At 45.4% G+C, this 14,472-nt stretch overlaps 1 long non-coding RNA gene across 1 annotated transcript; it reads left to right on the forward strand.

Annotated features, from left to right (window-relative positions):
* The first annotated feature begins 901 nt into the window (after positions 1-901).
* LOC131014293 (uncharacterized) lies at positions 902-3,430 on the forward strand. The gene is made up of 3 exons (XR_009098165.1): positions 902-1,023; positions 1,112-1,155; positions 2,497-3,430. It is a non-coding gene; the product is annotated as an uncharacterized LOC131014293 (long non-coding RNA).
* The last annotated feature ends 11,042 nt before the right edge of the window (positions 3,431-14,472 follow it).

The following is a 14,472-nucleotide window of genomic DNA, read 5'->3' on the forward strand; positions in this document are numbered from 1 at the left end:
ATGATAAAAGGTGATAAAAGGTCCTTAGAAATAAGTTCTTGTGGAGTATTTATATGCCCTAGGTCAAGTAGGACTCAAAAATATCCAAAAATCGCGTAAAAGGCTGAAAAACGGACTTTTGGGCGAAAACTCGGCGACTCGCGCGGCCGCGCGCCTGGACCGCGCGGTCTTACAGCAAATTCTACTCCGTCGCGCGGCCGTGGCATGCGGCCGCGCGAGCCGACCGCGCGAGCTCTGACACTTTGCGCAGAAATTTTGTTTTGGCTCGTTCTCCTTCGTCCGAACTCCGATTTATGATCCGTTTGCGCTCACGAACTCCTATCGAGACGACCTACAACTTGTATTTCAGCCAATTCTTCCAAATTCTGTGATATCCCGACCTTTTTATTGGAAATATAGAAAATTAGTATACTATTGATACACGCCCATTATTTAGCGATTATATCATATCAAGGAAATTGATATAGATATACTCATAATATTTTTATTTCATTGTCAATCGATTTAAATCCGTTGCCGATTTATGTGAGAAATAGTACTACTAATATTCCTTATCTTATTTAATCATTTACCATCACCTAGCTTATCTATTATTATTATTTTGAGTCCAAGGCCCATATATATGTATATATATGGTATATAGTTAGAGGATTTAATTATTTATGTCCTTAAGCCCAAACAATTGTAGGCTTAAGTTTTATGTTTTTTTTTTATTTTTTATTAAAGCCCAAACTAGATAATTCAGCGTGAGAGAAAAAAAAGAATGATTTCTATCTGACACAGAACAGATCTCTGCAGCGTCTTTACACTCACCGAGAAATCCTTTCTTGCAAATCTGCCCAAAACCCTTCCTCTTCCCTGACACTTTTTTTTTCCACTCTTTTCTTTAGTAACATTCCTACCAGAGCATTCCCACTCTTTGGCTCATCAATCTGCAGTAACTCCATCTCCCCCATTCACTTCTCACTTTCACTATTCTATTGCAACTTCAGGAACTCAAGTTCACCATACATCTTGATCAAGGTAATACTTTATTCTTCTCTGTTACAAAACCACCAACTTTCTTTTTGTCTCATTCATTAAAATTATATACTGCTTCATCTTTTTACAGCAAAACCACCAAAACACAATCACACCAAACAAATCCAAAATCAGGTTCGTTCATTCTCTATTCTACAAACTTTACATTTCTTACCATTAAAATTCTGGACTTAGAACTCAAATCCTTAGGCCACAACAAGAACTTTGACATGATCTTGCTCACTTTATTGCCTTGAACCAATGAGAGAAATACAAGAGAAAGGAAACTGAAATCGAATCTGCACCAAAAATTTTATTTTCTTCAAAGATCATATCTTTCTTTTAAGAGCAAATTCTCTTCTTCCTTGGACTGTTTGTGAACTGTCGAAAAAAATGGGGGGGGGAGGGAATTTCTGTTTTCCTTTGGTAATGGCCGGAGAAAAAAGGAGAGGAGGAGAGTCTTCTGCCCGGTGTGAGGACGGCGGCGGCACGGCGGCTTCCAAGCCGCCGGTTGCTCGACCGGCCGTGAGGAAGGAGGAAGAGCAGGCTGGGCGGTAGCGCTGCTGTGGTGGAAACGTCGCCTAGGTGGCTGACCACCACATGCAGAGGGAGAGACGACGGAGGGGGCTGGGCCGTGAGAGGGAGCACTGGAGGATGGCGGTGGCGCAGCCGGAGGCGGCGCGCGCTGCCCGCTGCGGAAACAGCAGCGGCGGCGGCGACCATCCTCGGCCGTCCGCTGCAGACGACGCAAGGGAGAAGAGGGTGAGTGGCGCGAGGTGGCTGGCCATTGATGGCTGACGGCGAGGCCAGGGCGGCGCGGCCTAAGGCCGAGCGCCGCTGACGCGGCAGAAATGGAGCAGGCGGCGGCGGCGCTCTTCGGCCGCCTGGTGAGCGGAGGAGACGGAGGAGGAGACGGTGGTGAGTGAGGGAGACTTCAGAACCGGCGATCCTCGTCGGGGATGGAGCGGGCGGCGGCGGCAGAACTTGAGAAAGAAACGGCGAAGGGTGTGAGAGAGGGAGAGAGGGAGGCGTGAGTGGATGGAGTGAGGAGAGAGAGACCATTTGTTTTAATTTCCTATTTTTTTTTCCTTTTACTTTCTTTAGGGCCTTCATTATTTTTGGGCTTAAGTTGTTTGGGCTCTTCTTTTTCTCTATGGGCCGATTTTTATTGAGCTGATGGGCTGATTTTGTTAATTTTTAATGGGTTCTACATTCTTAATATAATACTTGGGCTGCATTATTAATTTTCTTTGATGAATAAGATTTTATATTTTCTTTAATTGACTAATAATTTTTTTTAGATTTAGTATTAATTATATTTATTAAGTTACTAATTATGTATTAAAGTCTATAGATTCACTTAAAGATATTATTGAATTCTTATTCGGGCAAGTGTATCAATAGTTAGCAATCCCCACTTTACTTAGAAAATTAGGACGACACCTCGAGACCTATTTAAGAATAGATTTCTTGTAGGTTCGAGTAACCAAGGGCATTAGAGCTTCAAGCAGAGCAAGCACTGAATCTCCACATCGAGGTGGGTTTATTTTACATACAATGTATCTTGAGTTATATAAGCTCTGATATTTCATGAAAATTATCTGTTTATCCAATATAAATGTTTTTATGTGCGTTCTGTAATTGTTTAAGGCTCACTTAAATATCGATCGAGATTCTCATTTGGCCTAACACGCTAAATGAGGATTGTGTACACAGGGTTAGTGGCTCGATGGGTTGATCACCATCGTGCACTAACATATTTAGAACGTTATAAGGGTGGGTGCTTGACAGGAGGTTATCCGGAGCACGGTGCTTGACAGGAGGTTATCCGGAGCACAGTTAAGGTTATTGATTCCGACCGGGTGCGTCCCGAGATCAATAACAGATTTTGGATCTGACTGGGTGCGTCCCGAGATCAGTGAATGTAGGGAGAAAGTGAGTAACAATCGAACGTACATGGGCGCCCTCGACAAGAAAATATTTTTGTCATGCTTAGAAGTGGATTTCTGTTTTTAAACCTTCTGAGTTATGATTTTGATATTGGATAAACTGCCTTCTTATTTCATAAAATATTTCAAAAACTTGTGCCCACTGAGTACATTAGTATTCAGCCCAAATATTTTCAAATGTTTTTCAGGTTAGGCGGCTGGTGCGCACGGTGCTGAGCTGGGGAGTGTTTCTTATCCTGACGACTAGCTACTCCTTAGCTAATCTAGTTGAATTCCTGAATAACTTCTAAATCAAATTCTGTTGAGCTCAGACTCATTATTTCTATTCCGCTGCACTGTTGAATGTTAAACTATCAGGGTTGTGAAACTAAACCTCTTTAGATCCTTGGGGATTTTCTCCATATGATGAACTCGTTCTATGTCATCATTAACCATCTTTATATTAAGCCATTTTATTTATCGTATTTTATTTCCTCCCAAGCCTGGGCTGTCACAAGTGGTATCAGAGCCTAGGTTTTCTTTCACATCTCTGATAACCACAAATTCTTTAAGACTGAGTCTAGAATTATTTCCCTAGACTCCTATACATCGCCAACACTCCCAGCTCTCCGTCACACCACCGCCTCAAGGTATGTTTCATTTAGTAAATTCAAGATGTTTGCAAATTTTCAAAAGTATTTCTGAAATCTATTCAAATGAAAACGAGGCGCCCTATAAAAGAAAAGAATCATTGCAACAACATTATCTTGTAAAAGGATACGCATGACTCGAGCAAATGACGTTTTGGGACAAACCGAGCCCTTAACGGATCAGCAGGAAACGATTGTCGAGGAGGGTTTTCCCGAATTCCCTTGACCTAACGAGAACGATTACATGTTGTGGCCTCAAGTGCCACTACCAATAAGGAATGTTCCAAAAGAGTTACGAACCTATAACCCCACAGATTGTTGTAATAACATAGAAAGCTAGGAGTATCTATGAGGTAGTAATAGGATCACTGAATTAGGATTTTACAAAACTTGAGAATCACACGAGACGTCCGAATATAGAGTATGGACCTTAGGCATTGCTTAAGCTTCTTTTACATTTTATTTATAGTATCTGATATAGAACTGAATACTTTCAGATGGAGCCACCCCGACTACCCCCACGATTCCCCGCACTTAGCGACATGATCGAGCAGATGAGGCACACTCGGGACTGGGAGGACAGACTCCGACGGTTTTGGCTGTGTCAATGGGATTCGGATGAGCCCTTTGGGGCATTTTTAGGACGTTTCGTGCACGCGTGGCAGTTCGCGAGGACGGCCGATGTCACCGACTACGAGGCCGGCCAACAGCTTATTCGACATTTACCCCCCAGCTGGAGAAACTGGGCGGAAGAGCAGTTGGATGATACCTCAACCCGGCAGCTGTTCACATCCCGTCCTCTCGGGAACTTTGCATTGTTCAGCACGCAGATCTTCAACAGGTGGGCAAGTCACGGACTCACTGCCCCCTTACCTGATGTAGCACCAGTGGAGATGCCTCCACCACAGTACCACCATTATCCCCCGAATCAACCGGCGAATGCAGCAGCCCCTTTTCCGCCGTATCCCATGAATGGGGACGAGTATGAGGACAGCCCACCTAGGGGCCTAGTAGTCGATGCACTGGCACCCCCACCAGTACCCCCACTGACGCGCACCCGTCGTGCGGTGCGGTCAAAATACTTGTGTATGCCCTAGACGGACAGTACACGCTCCTATTGCTCGCAACCAAATAACAGTATTAGCAGCAAGTATAGGGTCGATCCCACGGAGAGTGAGGAACTACTTTACTCTTCGGGTGCACAAATTGAGTTGTCACGGTCTCAACCTGTTTATCTGCACAAGTAAACTTAAACAAAGATCAAATATAACAAAGGGTAAGGTTTACGGTTAGGTCATAACTGTTGTCAATATTTATTTCGGTCATAGGCATACTGATGATCCGTCCATGATCCATATAGACTCAAGGCGTGGCCCAAAGACATTGGGGCGTTTCAAGAGGCTATACTTCACACTTAGGATGGTTGAGTCCATTGTAGTCACTTGGTCCGAAGGTCACACAATCCCCGGACACAAGGCAGTGCTTCACTCCTCCTTAGATAGTAGTCATACCCGTTACTCACCAAGTATGGCCCTCACCAACCTTCTCTCCCGGGGTCCCCAACTCCGCACTAGAGTGACACATGCCTCCTGGACTCAACTATTTCCGGCCTTGTCGACCGACCAGTCATAGACATGCTACGGCGCCGAGATTGCTTTCCTCGTTTGATAACCATGGCTTTATGCCTCGTCACAGTTGATGGATATTCTCTAGAGAAGCCCAAGACTGAGGAAGGACAGTGTATCCCATCAATCCTTTCCCCACCTTCCGGATCTACAACGCCTTTTGTTGACGCTGCTCAGCTACTCGGTCTTGGGTATACCGGTTGTCACGCCCTGGTATACCCTGGCCTTTGCTTGACACGGACAACATTTTACCGAACGAGGGTCTCCCGTTAGGCCTCTACTGCCCATGATATCGAACAGATCCTTCCGGAACCACGAGACTCAACCGAAAGAACAAATGCCTCACGAATGTTTACATATTGACAACAATTATTTCCACCCCTTAAACCTCACCAAGGGGACTACTCACACATATTGAAAAACGTAAATGCGAAATAGAATGAACACATGAATGAAAGGAAATTTGAAATACTTGATATAAAAATACCTAAGGCAACAACCTTGGCTTTGTTCGTCACAACGGAATTGAAATGCGAAAAGCAACTAAATTGTTTGGTGCGAAAAATATAAAAGAACTAAAAGTAAATTGTTTTCTTGGTGAACTAACAAAAGTCTAAGCCTAGAAGAATACTAAAACTACTATGCAAGTAATGAAAAACTCGTGGATCCCTCTCCTCTAAAACTGCTCTCAAAACTGCCCTCTGCCAGCCACACATGCTGAGGTTTATATAGCAGTTCGGTAAACCCTAGCCGGCAGACCAAATCTGGCAGATTATTTCCTTCCATATTTAGCTTGATCCTTGATTTGATTTGATAGATAATGGATCTCCAGCGGATTTGGGGTTGATTCCACATTATTCCAGATCCTTCCATTGCTAGAATTCGCCAGAATCTTCCGGGCAATCTCCTCCACACGTCTTTCCATATATAGCTCCAGCTGCTGACTGCTGTTGACGGAAATGGTCATACTAGCTTCTTTCTTCGGTTGGCCTTATACCAGGTGGTACACTTCGAACGTTCCCGCGCCTCGAATGGTTCTGAGGGGTACTTCGTCGAGCTCTCTTCCTGGTTCATATATAGCTCATCTTGCTGACTGCGACTGCTGTTATGGCCTTACCAACTACTTCCTTCAGTTAGCCTCACACCAGGTGGTACACTTCGGAGATTCCCGCGCCTCGAATGGTTCTGAGGGGTACTTCGCCGAGCTCTCTTCCTGGTAAGTTTCACTTCTGGAAGTTTGGATAGTTTTGTTCCGGTAATGCCCATTCTGACCACATTTCGTGCATATGCCTTTGACTGAGCCTTCTTCCTCCAGAATACCTGTTTTCTCCCCTAGACAACTCAAACAAAACAAAAGAAAGAGAAAAATAGGGCCAAATGGCCCAAAAGTCGAAGACGCATCACACCTACACACTTAAACCATACTTGCCCTCAAGTATGCAGGTGGATTCACAAAAGACACCAACGAAAAGAGAAGAAAGAAAAGAAATAAAGACTCAAGACACGAAACTGCACAGTTATCAGTTCAGATCAAACATGCATGCATCATCCGTAATGTCATACCGCAAACCATTGAGCAGAAAAATCACATGTAGAGATAGCAGTTTCTCTCACACACTCAAGTGTATGGCTAAGTGTATACTCTCATACTATGCTGCATTAGCTCACCTATAGGCTTGATCACAGATTCATAGCAAGTGTTCAAATTGGTATAATTCATCAAAGGGTCTTTTAAAGGTTGTAGTGGGGCATACGGAGTGGAGGTAAGGATTTCTGGATAAGTAGCTTAAAACTTGGTTCCAGTCATACCGACCTATCTTCTTCAGTAATGGCACACCCACTTCATTTTCTCCCTTTATTTTCAGCAGAGATTGATTTAACTACTTCAATTCAAGCAAATTTATTGTTTCATTTTTGTGCCCAGACCTTCCTTTCTCAAGTTATGCTTTTTCACTTAGAGCAATAAGCTTCCCTTTATCTTTTGTATGGTGTGGAAGGCACACCTTTTCATCCATTTCAATTCAAGGGTTTACAAAAGAGATAATTCGGCTCAAAGTGGTTTAGCAAAGATTTATCATTTAAAGCTCAAGGAAATAATTCTGGGGCTCTATTTTGAAGAAAATTGCCCTAATCATGTAAATTATACCAACTAGCTAAAATCCATAAACAAGTTCTAGGGTTACCAAGCAGCATAGTCACACAGAAAATAAATGCAATTTTGGCTCAGATCTCACAGGTGGGAGTATTCAGTATGCTTGCTACTGCTATTATGTGATCATGCTCATCATACCAACAAACCAGTCAAACCAAATAGTATGCATGAATCACCAACACCAACAACATGTGCAGACAGACTCTAACTCAAGACTCAAAAGAAAAACAAAGACTACACTAAGGAGAGAAAACTTATTCATGGAGTGTGAGGACTCGGTGGAATGCATCCCAAATGTCCAACAAAATTGCCTTGACATCAGTAGGGAGTAGAGATCATGTGTAGCAGCTATGGAGTGGTGGAGAGTGGGCGAATGAATTTCCCGATTTTCAAAATGCAAAGGTCTTGCCAGTCGGGCAGACCCTGACCAATCATACTGATGATGCGGTAATCCCTTGACCACCTTACTGTATCTCCACCGGCCCCACCTACACACTTTGCTTCGCAAAGTGGGTTTTGATCTTCAATGCATAGGGTCTAGCTCAACTCTTCTGCATGGTTAGTCCTCCAAGAAACACAAAACACAAGGAAAACAAAAGAAACATAAAACTAAAGCAGTAATGGTCATACCAGTGACCTTATTCTGGGTTGCCTCCCAGTCAGCGCTCTTGTTTATTGTCTCGAGCTCGACGTTGCCCATCCCTACATGAGTTGGCTCAGGTTGGGCTTCAAGTTCAGGTCAGCCGGGTATGCCAGCTGACGTATGGCCTGCGGGGCGGTAGTTGCCATCCCGCGTCTCGCCGTACCGCGTCTCACAGTAAGCGGAAGATGAAAAGTGAAGAGTAAAATTGTTGCGCGTCACTCCCCGGCAACGGCGCCAATTTTGACGCGCACCCGTCGTGCGGTGCGGTCAAAATACTTGTGTATACCCTAGACGGACAGTACACGCTCCTATTGCTCGCAACCAAATAACAGTATTAGCAGCAAGTATAGGGTCGATCCCACGGAGAGTGAGGAACTACTTTACTCTTCGGGTGCACAAATTGAGTTGTCACGGTCTCAACCTGTTTATCTGCACAAGTAAACTTAAACAAAGATCAAATATAACAAAGGGTAAGGTTTACGGTTAGGTCATAACTGTTGTCAATATTTATTTCGGTCATAGGCATACTGATGATCCGTCCATGATCCATATAGACTCAAGGCGTGGCCCAAAGACATTGGGGCGTTTCAAGAGGCTATACTTCACACTTAGGATGGTTGAGTCCATTGTAGTCACTTGGTCCGAAGGTCACACAATCCCCGGTCACAAGGCAGTGCTTCACTCCTCCTTAGATAGTAGTCATACCCGTTACTCACCAAGTATGGCCCTCACCAACCTTCTCTCCCGGGGTCCCCAACTCCGCACTAGAGTGACATATGCCTCCTGGACTCAACTATTTCCGGCCTTGTCGACCGACCAGTCATAGACATGCTACGGCGCCGAGATTGCTTTCCTTGTTTGATAACCATGGCTTTATGCCTCGTCACAGTTGATGGATATTCTCTAGAGAAGCCCAAGACTGAGGAAGGACAGTGTATCCCATCAATCCTTTCCCCACCTTCCGGATCTACAACGCCTTTTGTTGACGCTGCTCAGCTACTCGGTCTTGGGTATACCGGTTGTCACGCCCTGGTATACCCTGGCCTTTGCTTGACACGGACAACATTTTACCGAACGAGGGTCTCCCGTTAGGCCTCTACTGCCCATGATATCGAACAGATCCTTCCGGAACTACGAGACTCAACCGAAAGAACAAATGCCTCACGAATGTTTACATATTGACAACAATTATTTCCACCCCTTAAACCTCACCAAGGGGACTACTCACACATATTGAAAAACGTAAATGCGAAATAGAATGAACACATGAATGAAAGGAAATTTGAAATACTTGATATAAAAATACCTAAGGCAACAACCTTGGCTTTGTTCGTCACAACGGAATTGAAATGCGAAAAGCAACTAAATTGTTTGGTGCGAAAAATATAAAAGAACTAAAAGTAAATTGTTTTCTTGGTGAACTAACAAAAGTCTAAGCCTAGAAGAATACTAAAACTACTATGCAAGTAATGAAAAACTCGTGGATCCCTCTCCTCTAAAACTGCTCTCAAAACTGCCCTCTGCCAGCCACACATGCTGAGGTTTATATAGCAGTTCGGTAAACCCTAGCCGGCAGACCAAATCTGGCAGATTATTTCCTTCCATATTTAGCTTGATCCTTGATTTGATTTGATAGATAATGGATCTCCAGCGGATTTGGGGTTGATTCCACATTATTCCAGATCCTTCCATTGCTAGAATTCGCCAGAATCTTCCGGGCAATCTCCTCCACACGTCTTTCCATATATAGCTCCAGCTGCTGACTGCTGTTGACGGAAATGGTCATACTAGCTTCTTTCTTCGGTTGGCCTTATACCAGGTGGTACACTTCGAACGTTCCCGCGCCTCGAATGGTTCTGAGGGGTACTTCGTCGAGCTCTCTTCCTGGTTCATATATAGCTCATCTTGCTGACTGCGACTGCTGTTATGGCCTTACCAACTACTTCCTTCAGTTAGCCTCACACCAGGTGGTACACTTCGGAGATTCCCGCGCCTCGAATGGTTCTGAGGGGTACTTCGCCGAGCTCTCTTCCTGGTAAGTTTCACTTCTGGAAGTTTGGATAGTTTTGTTCCGGTAATGCCCATTCTGACCACATTTCGTGCATATGCCTTTGACTGAGCCTTCTTCCTCCAGAATACCTGTTTTCTCCCCTAGACAACTCAAACAAAACAAAAGAAAGAGAAAAATAGGGCCAAATGGCCCAAAAGTCGAAGACGCATCACCCACCGCAGGAGCCAGCCGATGAGCCTGAGGTACCTAGGCGGTACCGCATCCGCCTAGAGGATTACGGGCAGCCCTTTGCTCTACCAGAGGAGGACATGATGGGGCCAGAGATTATGCTAGAAGACCCACCTGCTCCCCCAGCCCTACCAGCGCCAGCAGACAACGACATTCCCATCATAGATGTAGAGGAGGAGGAGGAGGATCCCGATGAGGACCCCGAGGAGGATCCCGAGGAGGACTCCGAGGAGGATCCCGAGGAGGATCCCGAGGAGGACCCCGCAGGCTTTCAGGATTGGGAGGACGAGGACTCATCATCGTTGGGAGACGGCTCTGTCACTGACTCACCCTAGCGGATGCTGCCATAACTTTTTGACAATTAGCATAGATGTCGGAATTTGAATTGTTTTGATTGGGAACCGGGAGTAGATAGCCCGAGCTATGTCCGAACACCATTTATCTGGTTGTTTTGATTTTGATGACGAATGCTCAAACATATGCCTCTAATGTTTTTAATGATTGTCGGATTATGTTGGTGCTTTGAATGGACTCTTTATCCTATTAGTGAATGTGCGTATTTATTTATTTACTTATTTATTTATTTAAATTTTTACGGGTTTTACCTTCCATTAATCGATGAAAACACGTACTATAGAATGGAAAACTACGATTATGAATTCGAGGGTGAGATCCCAGAGGAAGGTCCCCACATTGGTGGACGTGGACGTGGACGTGGTCGTGGTTGTGGTCGTGGTCGTGGACGGGGACGTGGGCGCGGCAGAGGACGCGGAGGCCAAGAAGGAGGATATGACTATGAAAACCATGTGCCTCCAGTAATTCCTAACCGCACTGCCGCCGAAAAATTTAAGAAGGAGAAACCCCCGACTTTCGACGGAATGGGTGGACCCGAAGACGCTGAAAGATGGATAAGGGCGGTGGAACGAATCTTCCACTACATAAACTGTGAGGACAATGAGAAGGTTAAGTGCGCCACGTACCAACTCGTGGACGAGGCAGATTTTTGGTGGGAGTCGGTGAAGAACACCATGACTGAGGAACAGCTTGGGGAGCTAACCTGGGCGGAATTTAAGACCAAGCTATTTGAGAAATATATACCAGAGTGCTACCGTCAAAGAAAGCAAAACGAATTTTGGAATCTGAAGCAGAGAAACATGACGGTATCTGAGTATGACCGAACTTTCAATCAATTGTCCCGTTATGCTCCACACCTGGTGGACACAGACGAAAAGCGGACGGAAAAATTCCGGAATGGGCTGCGCCATGAAATTTCAATCGTCCTTGCAAGCCAAGGAGGCCTCACCTATGGCCAAACCTTGAACAGGGCACTCACCATCGAGTCACTATTGCCTAAGGAGAAAGCAAAGGCCCCTGCCCAAGCTGCTCACCCACCACAGCCTGGCCAAGCATCACACTCGGATGTGGGAAAAGGGAAGAGAAAATGGGAAGAAGGAGGAAATTATGAACACGGGAGAAGGCCGTGGGCAGGCAACCAGGGACGAAACTACAATCAACAGCAGCAAGCCCCACAAAGGCGACCATGCCCGAGGTGCAACAAGTTTCACCAAGGGGAATGCCTAAGGAGAACGATCGTCTGTTTCAATTGTGGTGAGCAGGGGCACTATGCTAACACATGCCCGAAAAGGAATAGAGGAGCCCCACAGCAGTATAACCCTGGTCATCAGCAGAGGAACTTCGGGAATCCCCCAAGAAACCCGGGGAACCAGCAACGAAACCCGGCCAACCAACCAAGACAAAATCAAGGCCCGGGAGGCAACCAGAGACCACCGCAGAATGCTAGGGCCTATGCCCTCAACCAGCAGCAGGCAGCACAGGGCCAGGGGAATCTTGCAGGTATGATAAATGTACTCGCAACACCGATTATAGCTTTATTTGATACGGGAGCATCCCACTCTTTTATTGCGCATGCTGCCTGCGAAATGCTGAATTTGACCCCGGAGTTAACCCAAGAATCATTGGAAATTAGCGTCCCGGGAGGTGGAAAAATGACAACTAGACATGTCGTTTTGAACCTAGAATTGAACATAGGCGTTGATACACTTAGGGCCGACCTGTATGTTATCTCCATGATAGAGTTCGACATAATCTTAGGAATGGACTGGCTCACCAAGACCAGTGCCACAATCTACTGTGATGAAAGAAAAATCTCATTCCATACGCTGGAAGGAGGTGAAGCAAATTTCCATGGAATCAGAATGGGAGCCAATGTTCCAATAATCTCCGCCATGAAGGCCACCAGGATGTTAAGAAAGGGGAATTGTCAGGCGTACCTAGTTCACCTGATGGGGCAACTCGAACAAAAGAAGACGATCGATGAAGTTCCGACTGTTAGAAATTTCCCCGACGTCTTTCCTGAGGAATTACCTGGCCTACCACCAGATAGGCAACTGGAATTTACAATTGACTTGGAGCCCGGAGCTGCACCGGTGTCGAAGGCGCCATACAGAATGGCCCCACCAGAGCTACAAGAATTAAAAATGCAACTGCAGGAGTTGTTAGACCTGGGTTTTATACGACCCAGTGTGTCACCTTGGGGAGCACCAGTTTTGTTCGTCAAAAAGAAGGATGGCTCGTTGAGGATGTGTATTGACTACCGAGAACTCAACAAGCTCACGATAAAGAATAAGTACCCCCTTCCCAGGATTGATGACCTGTTCGACCAACTGAAGGGAGCGGGCGTATTCTCCAAGATAGATCTTAGGTCTGGCTATCACCAACTTAAGATAAGACAGGAAGATATTCCCAAGACCGCGTTTCGAACCCGATACGGGCATTACGAATTCACAGTGGTGCCTTTTGGTTTAACCAATGCACCGGCCGTGTTCATGGATTTGATGAATCGAATCTTTCACCAATTCCTGGACAAATTCGTTCTGGTCTTCATCGATGATGTACTCATCTACTCAAAAACGAAGGAGCAACACGAGGAACACCTACGCCTAGTGCTGGAAACCTTGCAAGCGGAACGGTTATATGCCAAGTTTAGCAAATGCGAATTCTGGCTGAGCGAAGTGATGTTTCTCGGGCACATTGTTTCGGCCAAGGGAATTAAGGTAGACCCGGCCAAGGTGGAGGCCGTCAAGGAATGGAAGACACCAACAAACGCCCATGAGATCAGAAGCTTCCTAGGATTAGCGGGCTATTACAGGAGGTTCATAGAAGGGTTCTCCAAACTAGCAAGGCCAATGACACAACTGCTAAAGAAAGGAAGCCAGTACAAGTGGACTGAAGACTGTGAACGGAGCTTTCAGGAACTTAAGACAAGGCTAACTACTGCCCCAGTGTTAGCCATTCCTGACGAAAGTAAGAGTTTTGTCGTCTACACCGACGCCTCAAAATTGGGACTTGGGTGTGTCTTGATGCAAGATAGGAAGGTAATAGCTTATGCGTCCCGCCAACTGAGGCCTCATGAGTTAAACTATCCAACCCATGACCTGGAGCTAGCTGCAGTCGTGCACGCCCTAAAGATTTGGAGACACTATCTCTATGGTGTCAAGTGCGAAATTTATACGGACCATAAAAGCCTGAAATACTTCTTTGAACAGAAAGACTTGAACATGAGGCAACGAAGATGGCTGGAACTGGTAAAAGATTACGACTGCACTATCAACTACCATCCAGGAAAAGCGAATGTGGTGGCAGACGCCCTAAGTCGAAAAACTGGAGCAAAGCTAGGAAGCCTAATTACCCAACAGGAGGAGTTAGTACGTGATCTGGCTGCACTCAAACTGGAAATAGTACACCCTCCAAAAACGATATTGGGTTGCATAGCTGCTATGGAAGTTGTCCCGGACTTGCGAGCAAGGATCATTGAAGCACAAAGAGGGGACTGGTTTTTGGAAAAGATGAGACTCGCTGTAAGGTCAAATGAACCCAATGGATTCACAGAAGATAAGGACAATGCTCTAAAATTTGAAGATAGGCTTTGTGTGCCTCATAACAAGGCACTGAAGAATGAAATCCTGAGTGAAGCACACGACACGCCCTATACAGCTCACCCGGGAAGCACGAAGATGTATCAAGACCTGAGGAGGATATTCTGGTGGAAGGGAATGAAGAGGGACATATTCATGTTCGTGGAACGATGTCTTGCATGTCAACAAGTCAAAGCTCTACACCAGAAACCATATGGGTCGTTGCAACCATTACCAATTCCGGAATGGAAATGGGAACATATCAACATGGATTTCGTAG

This window comes from Salvia miltiorrhiza, chromosome 1, assembly GCF_028751815.1.
Source record: "Salvia miltiorrhiza cultivar Shanhuang (shh) chromosome 1, IMPLAD_Smil_shh, whole genome shotgun sequence".
NCBI classification, from domain to species: domain Eukaryota; kingdom Viridiplantae; phylum Streptophyta; class Magnoliopsida; order Lamiales; family Lamiaceae; genus Salvia; species Salvia miltiorrhiza.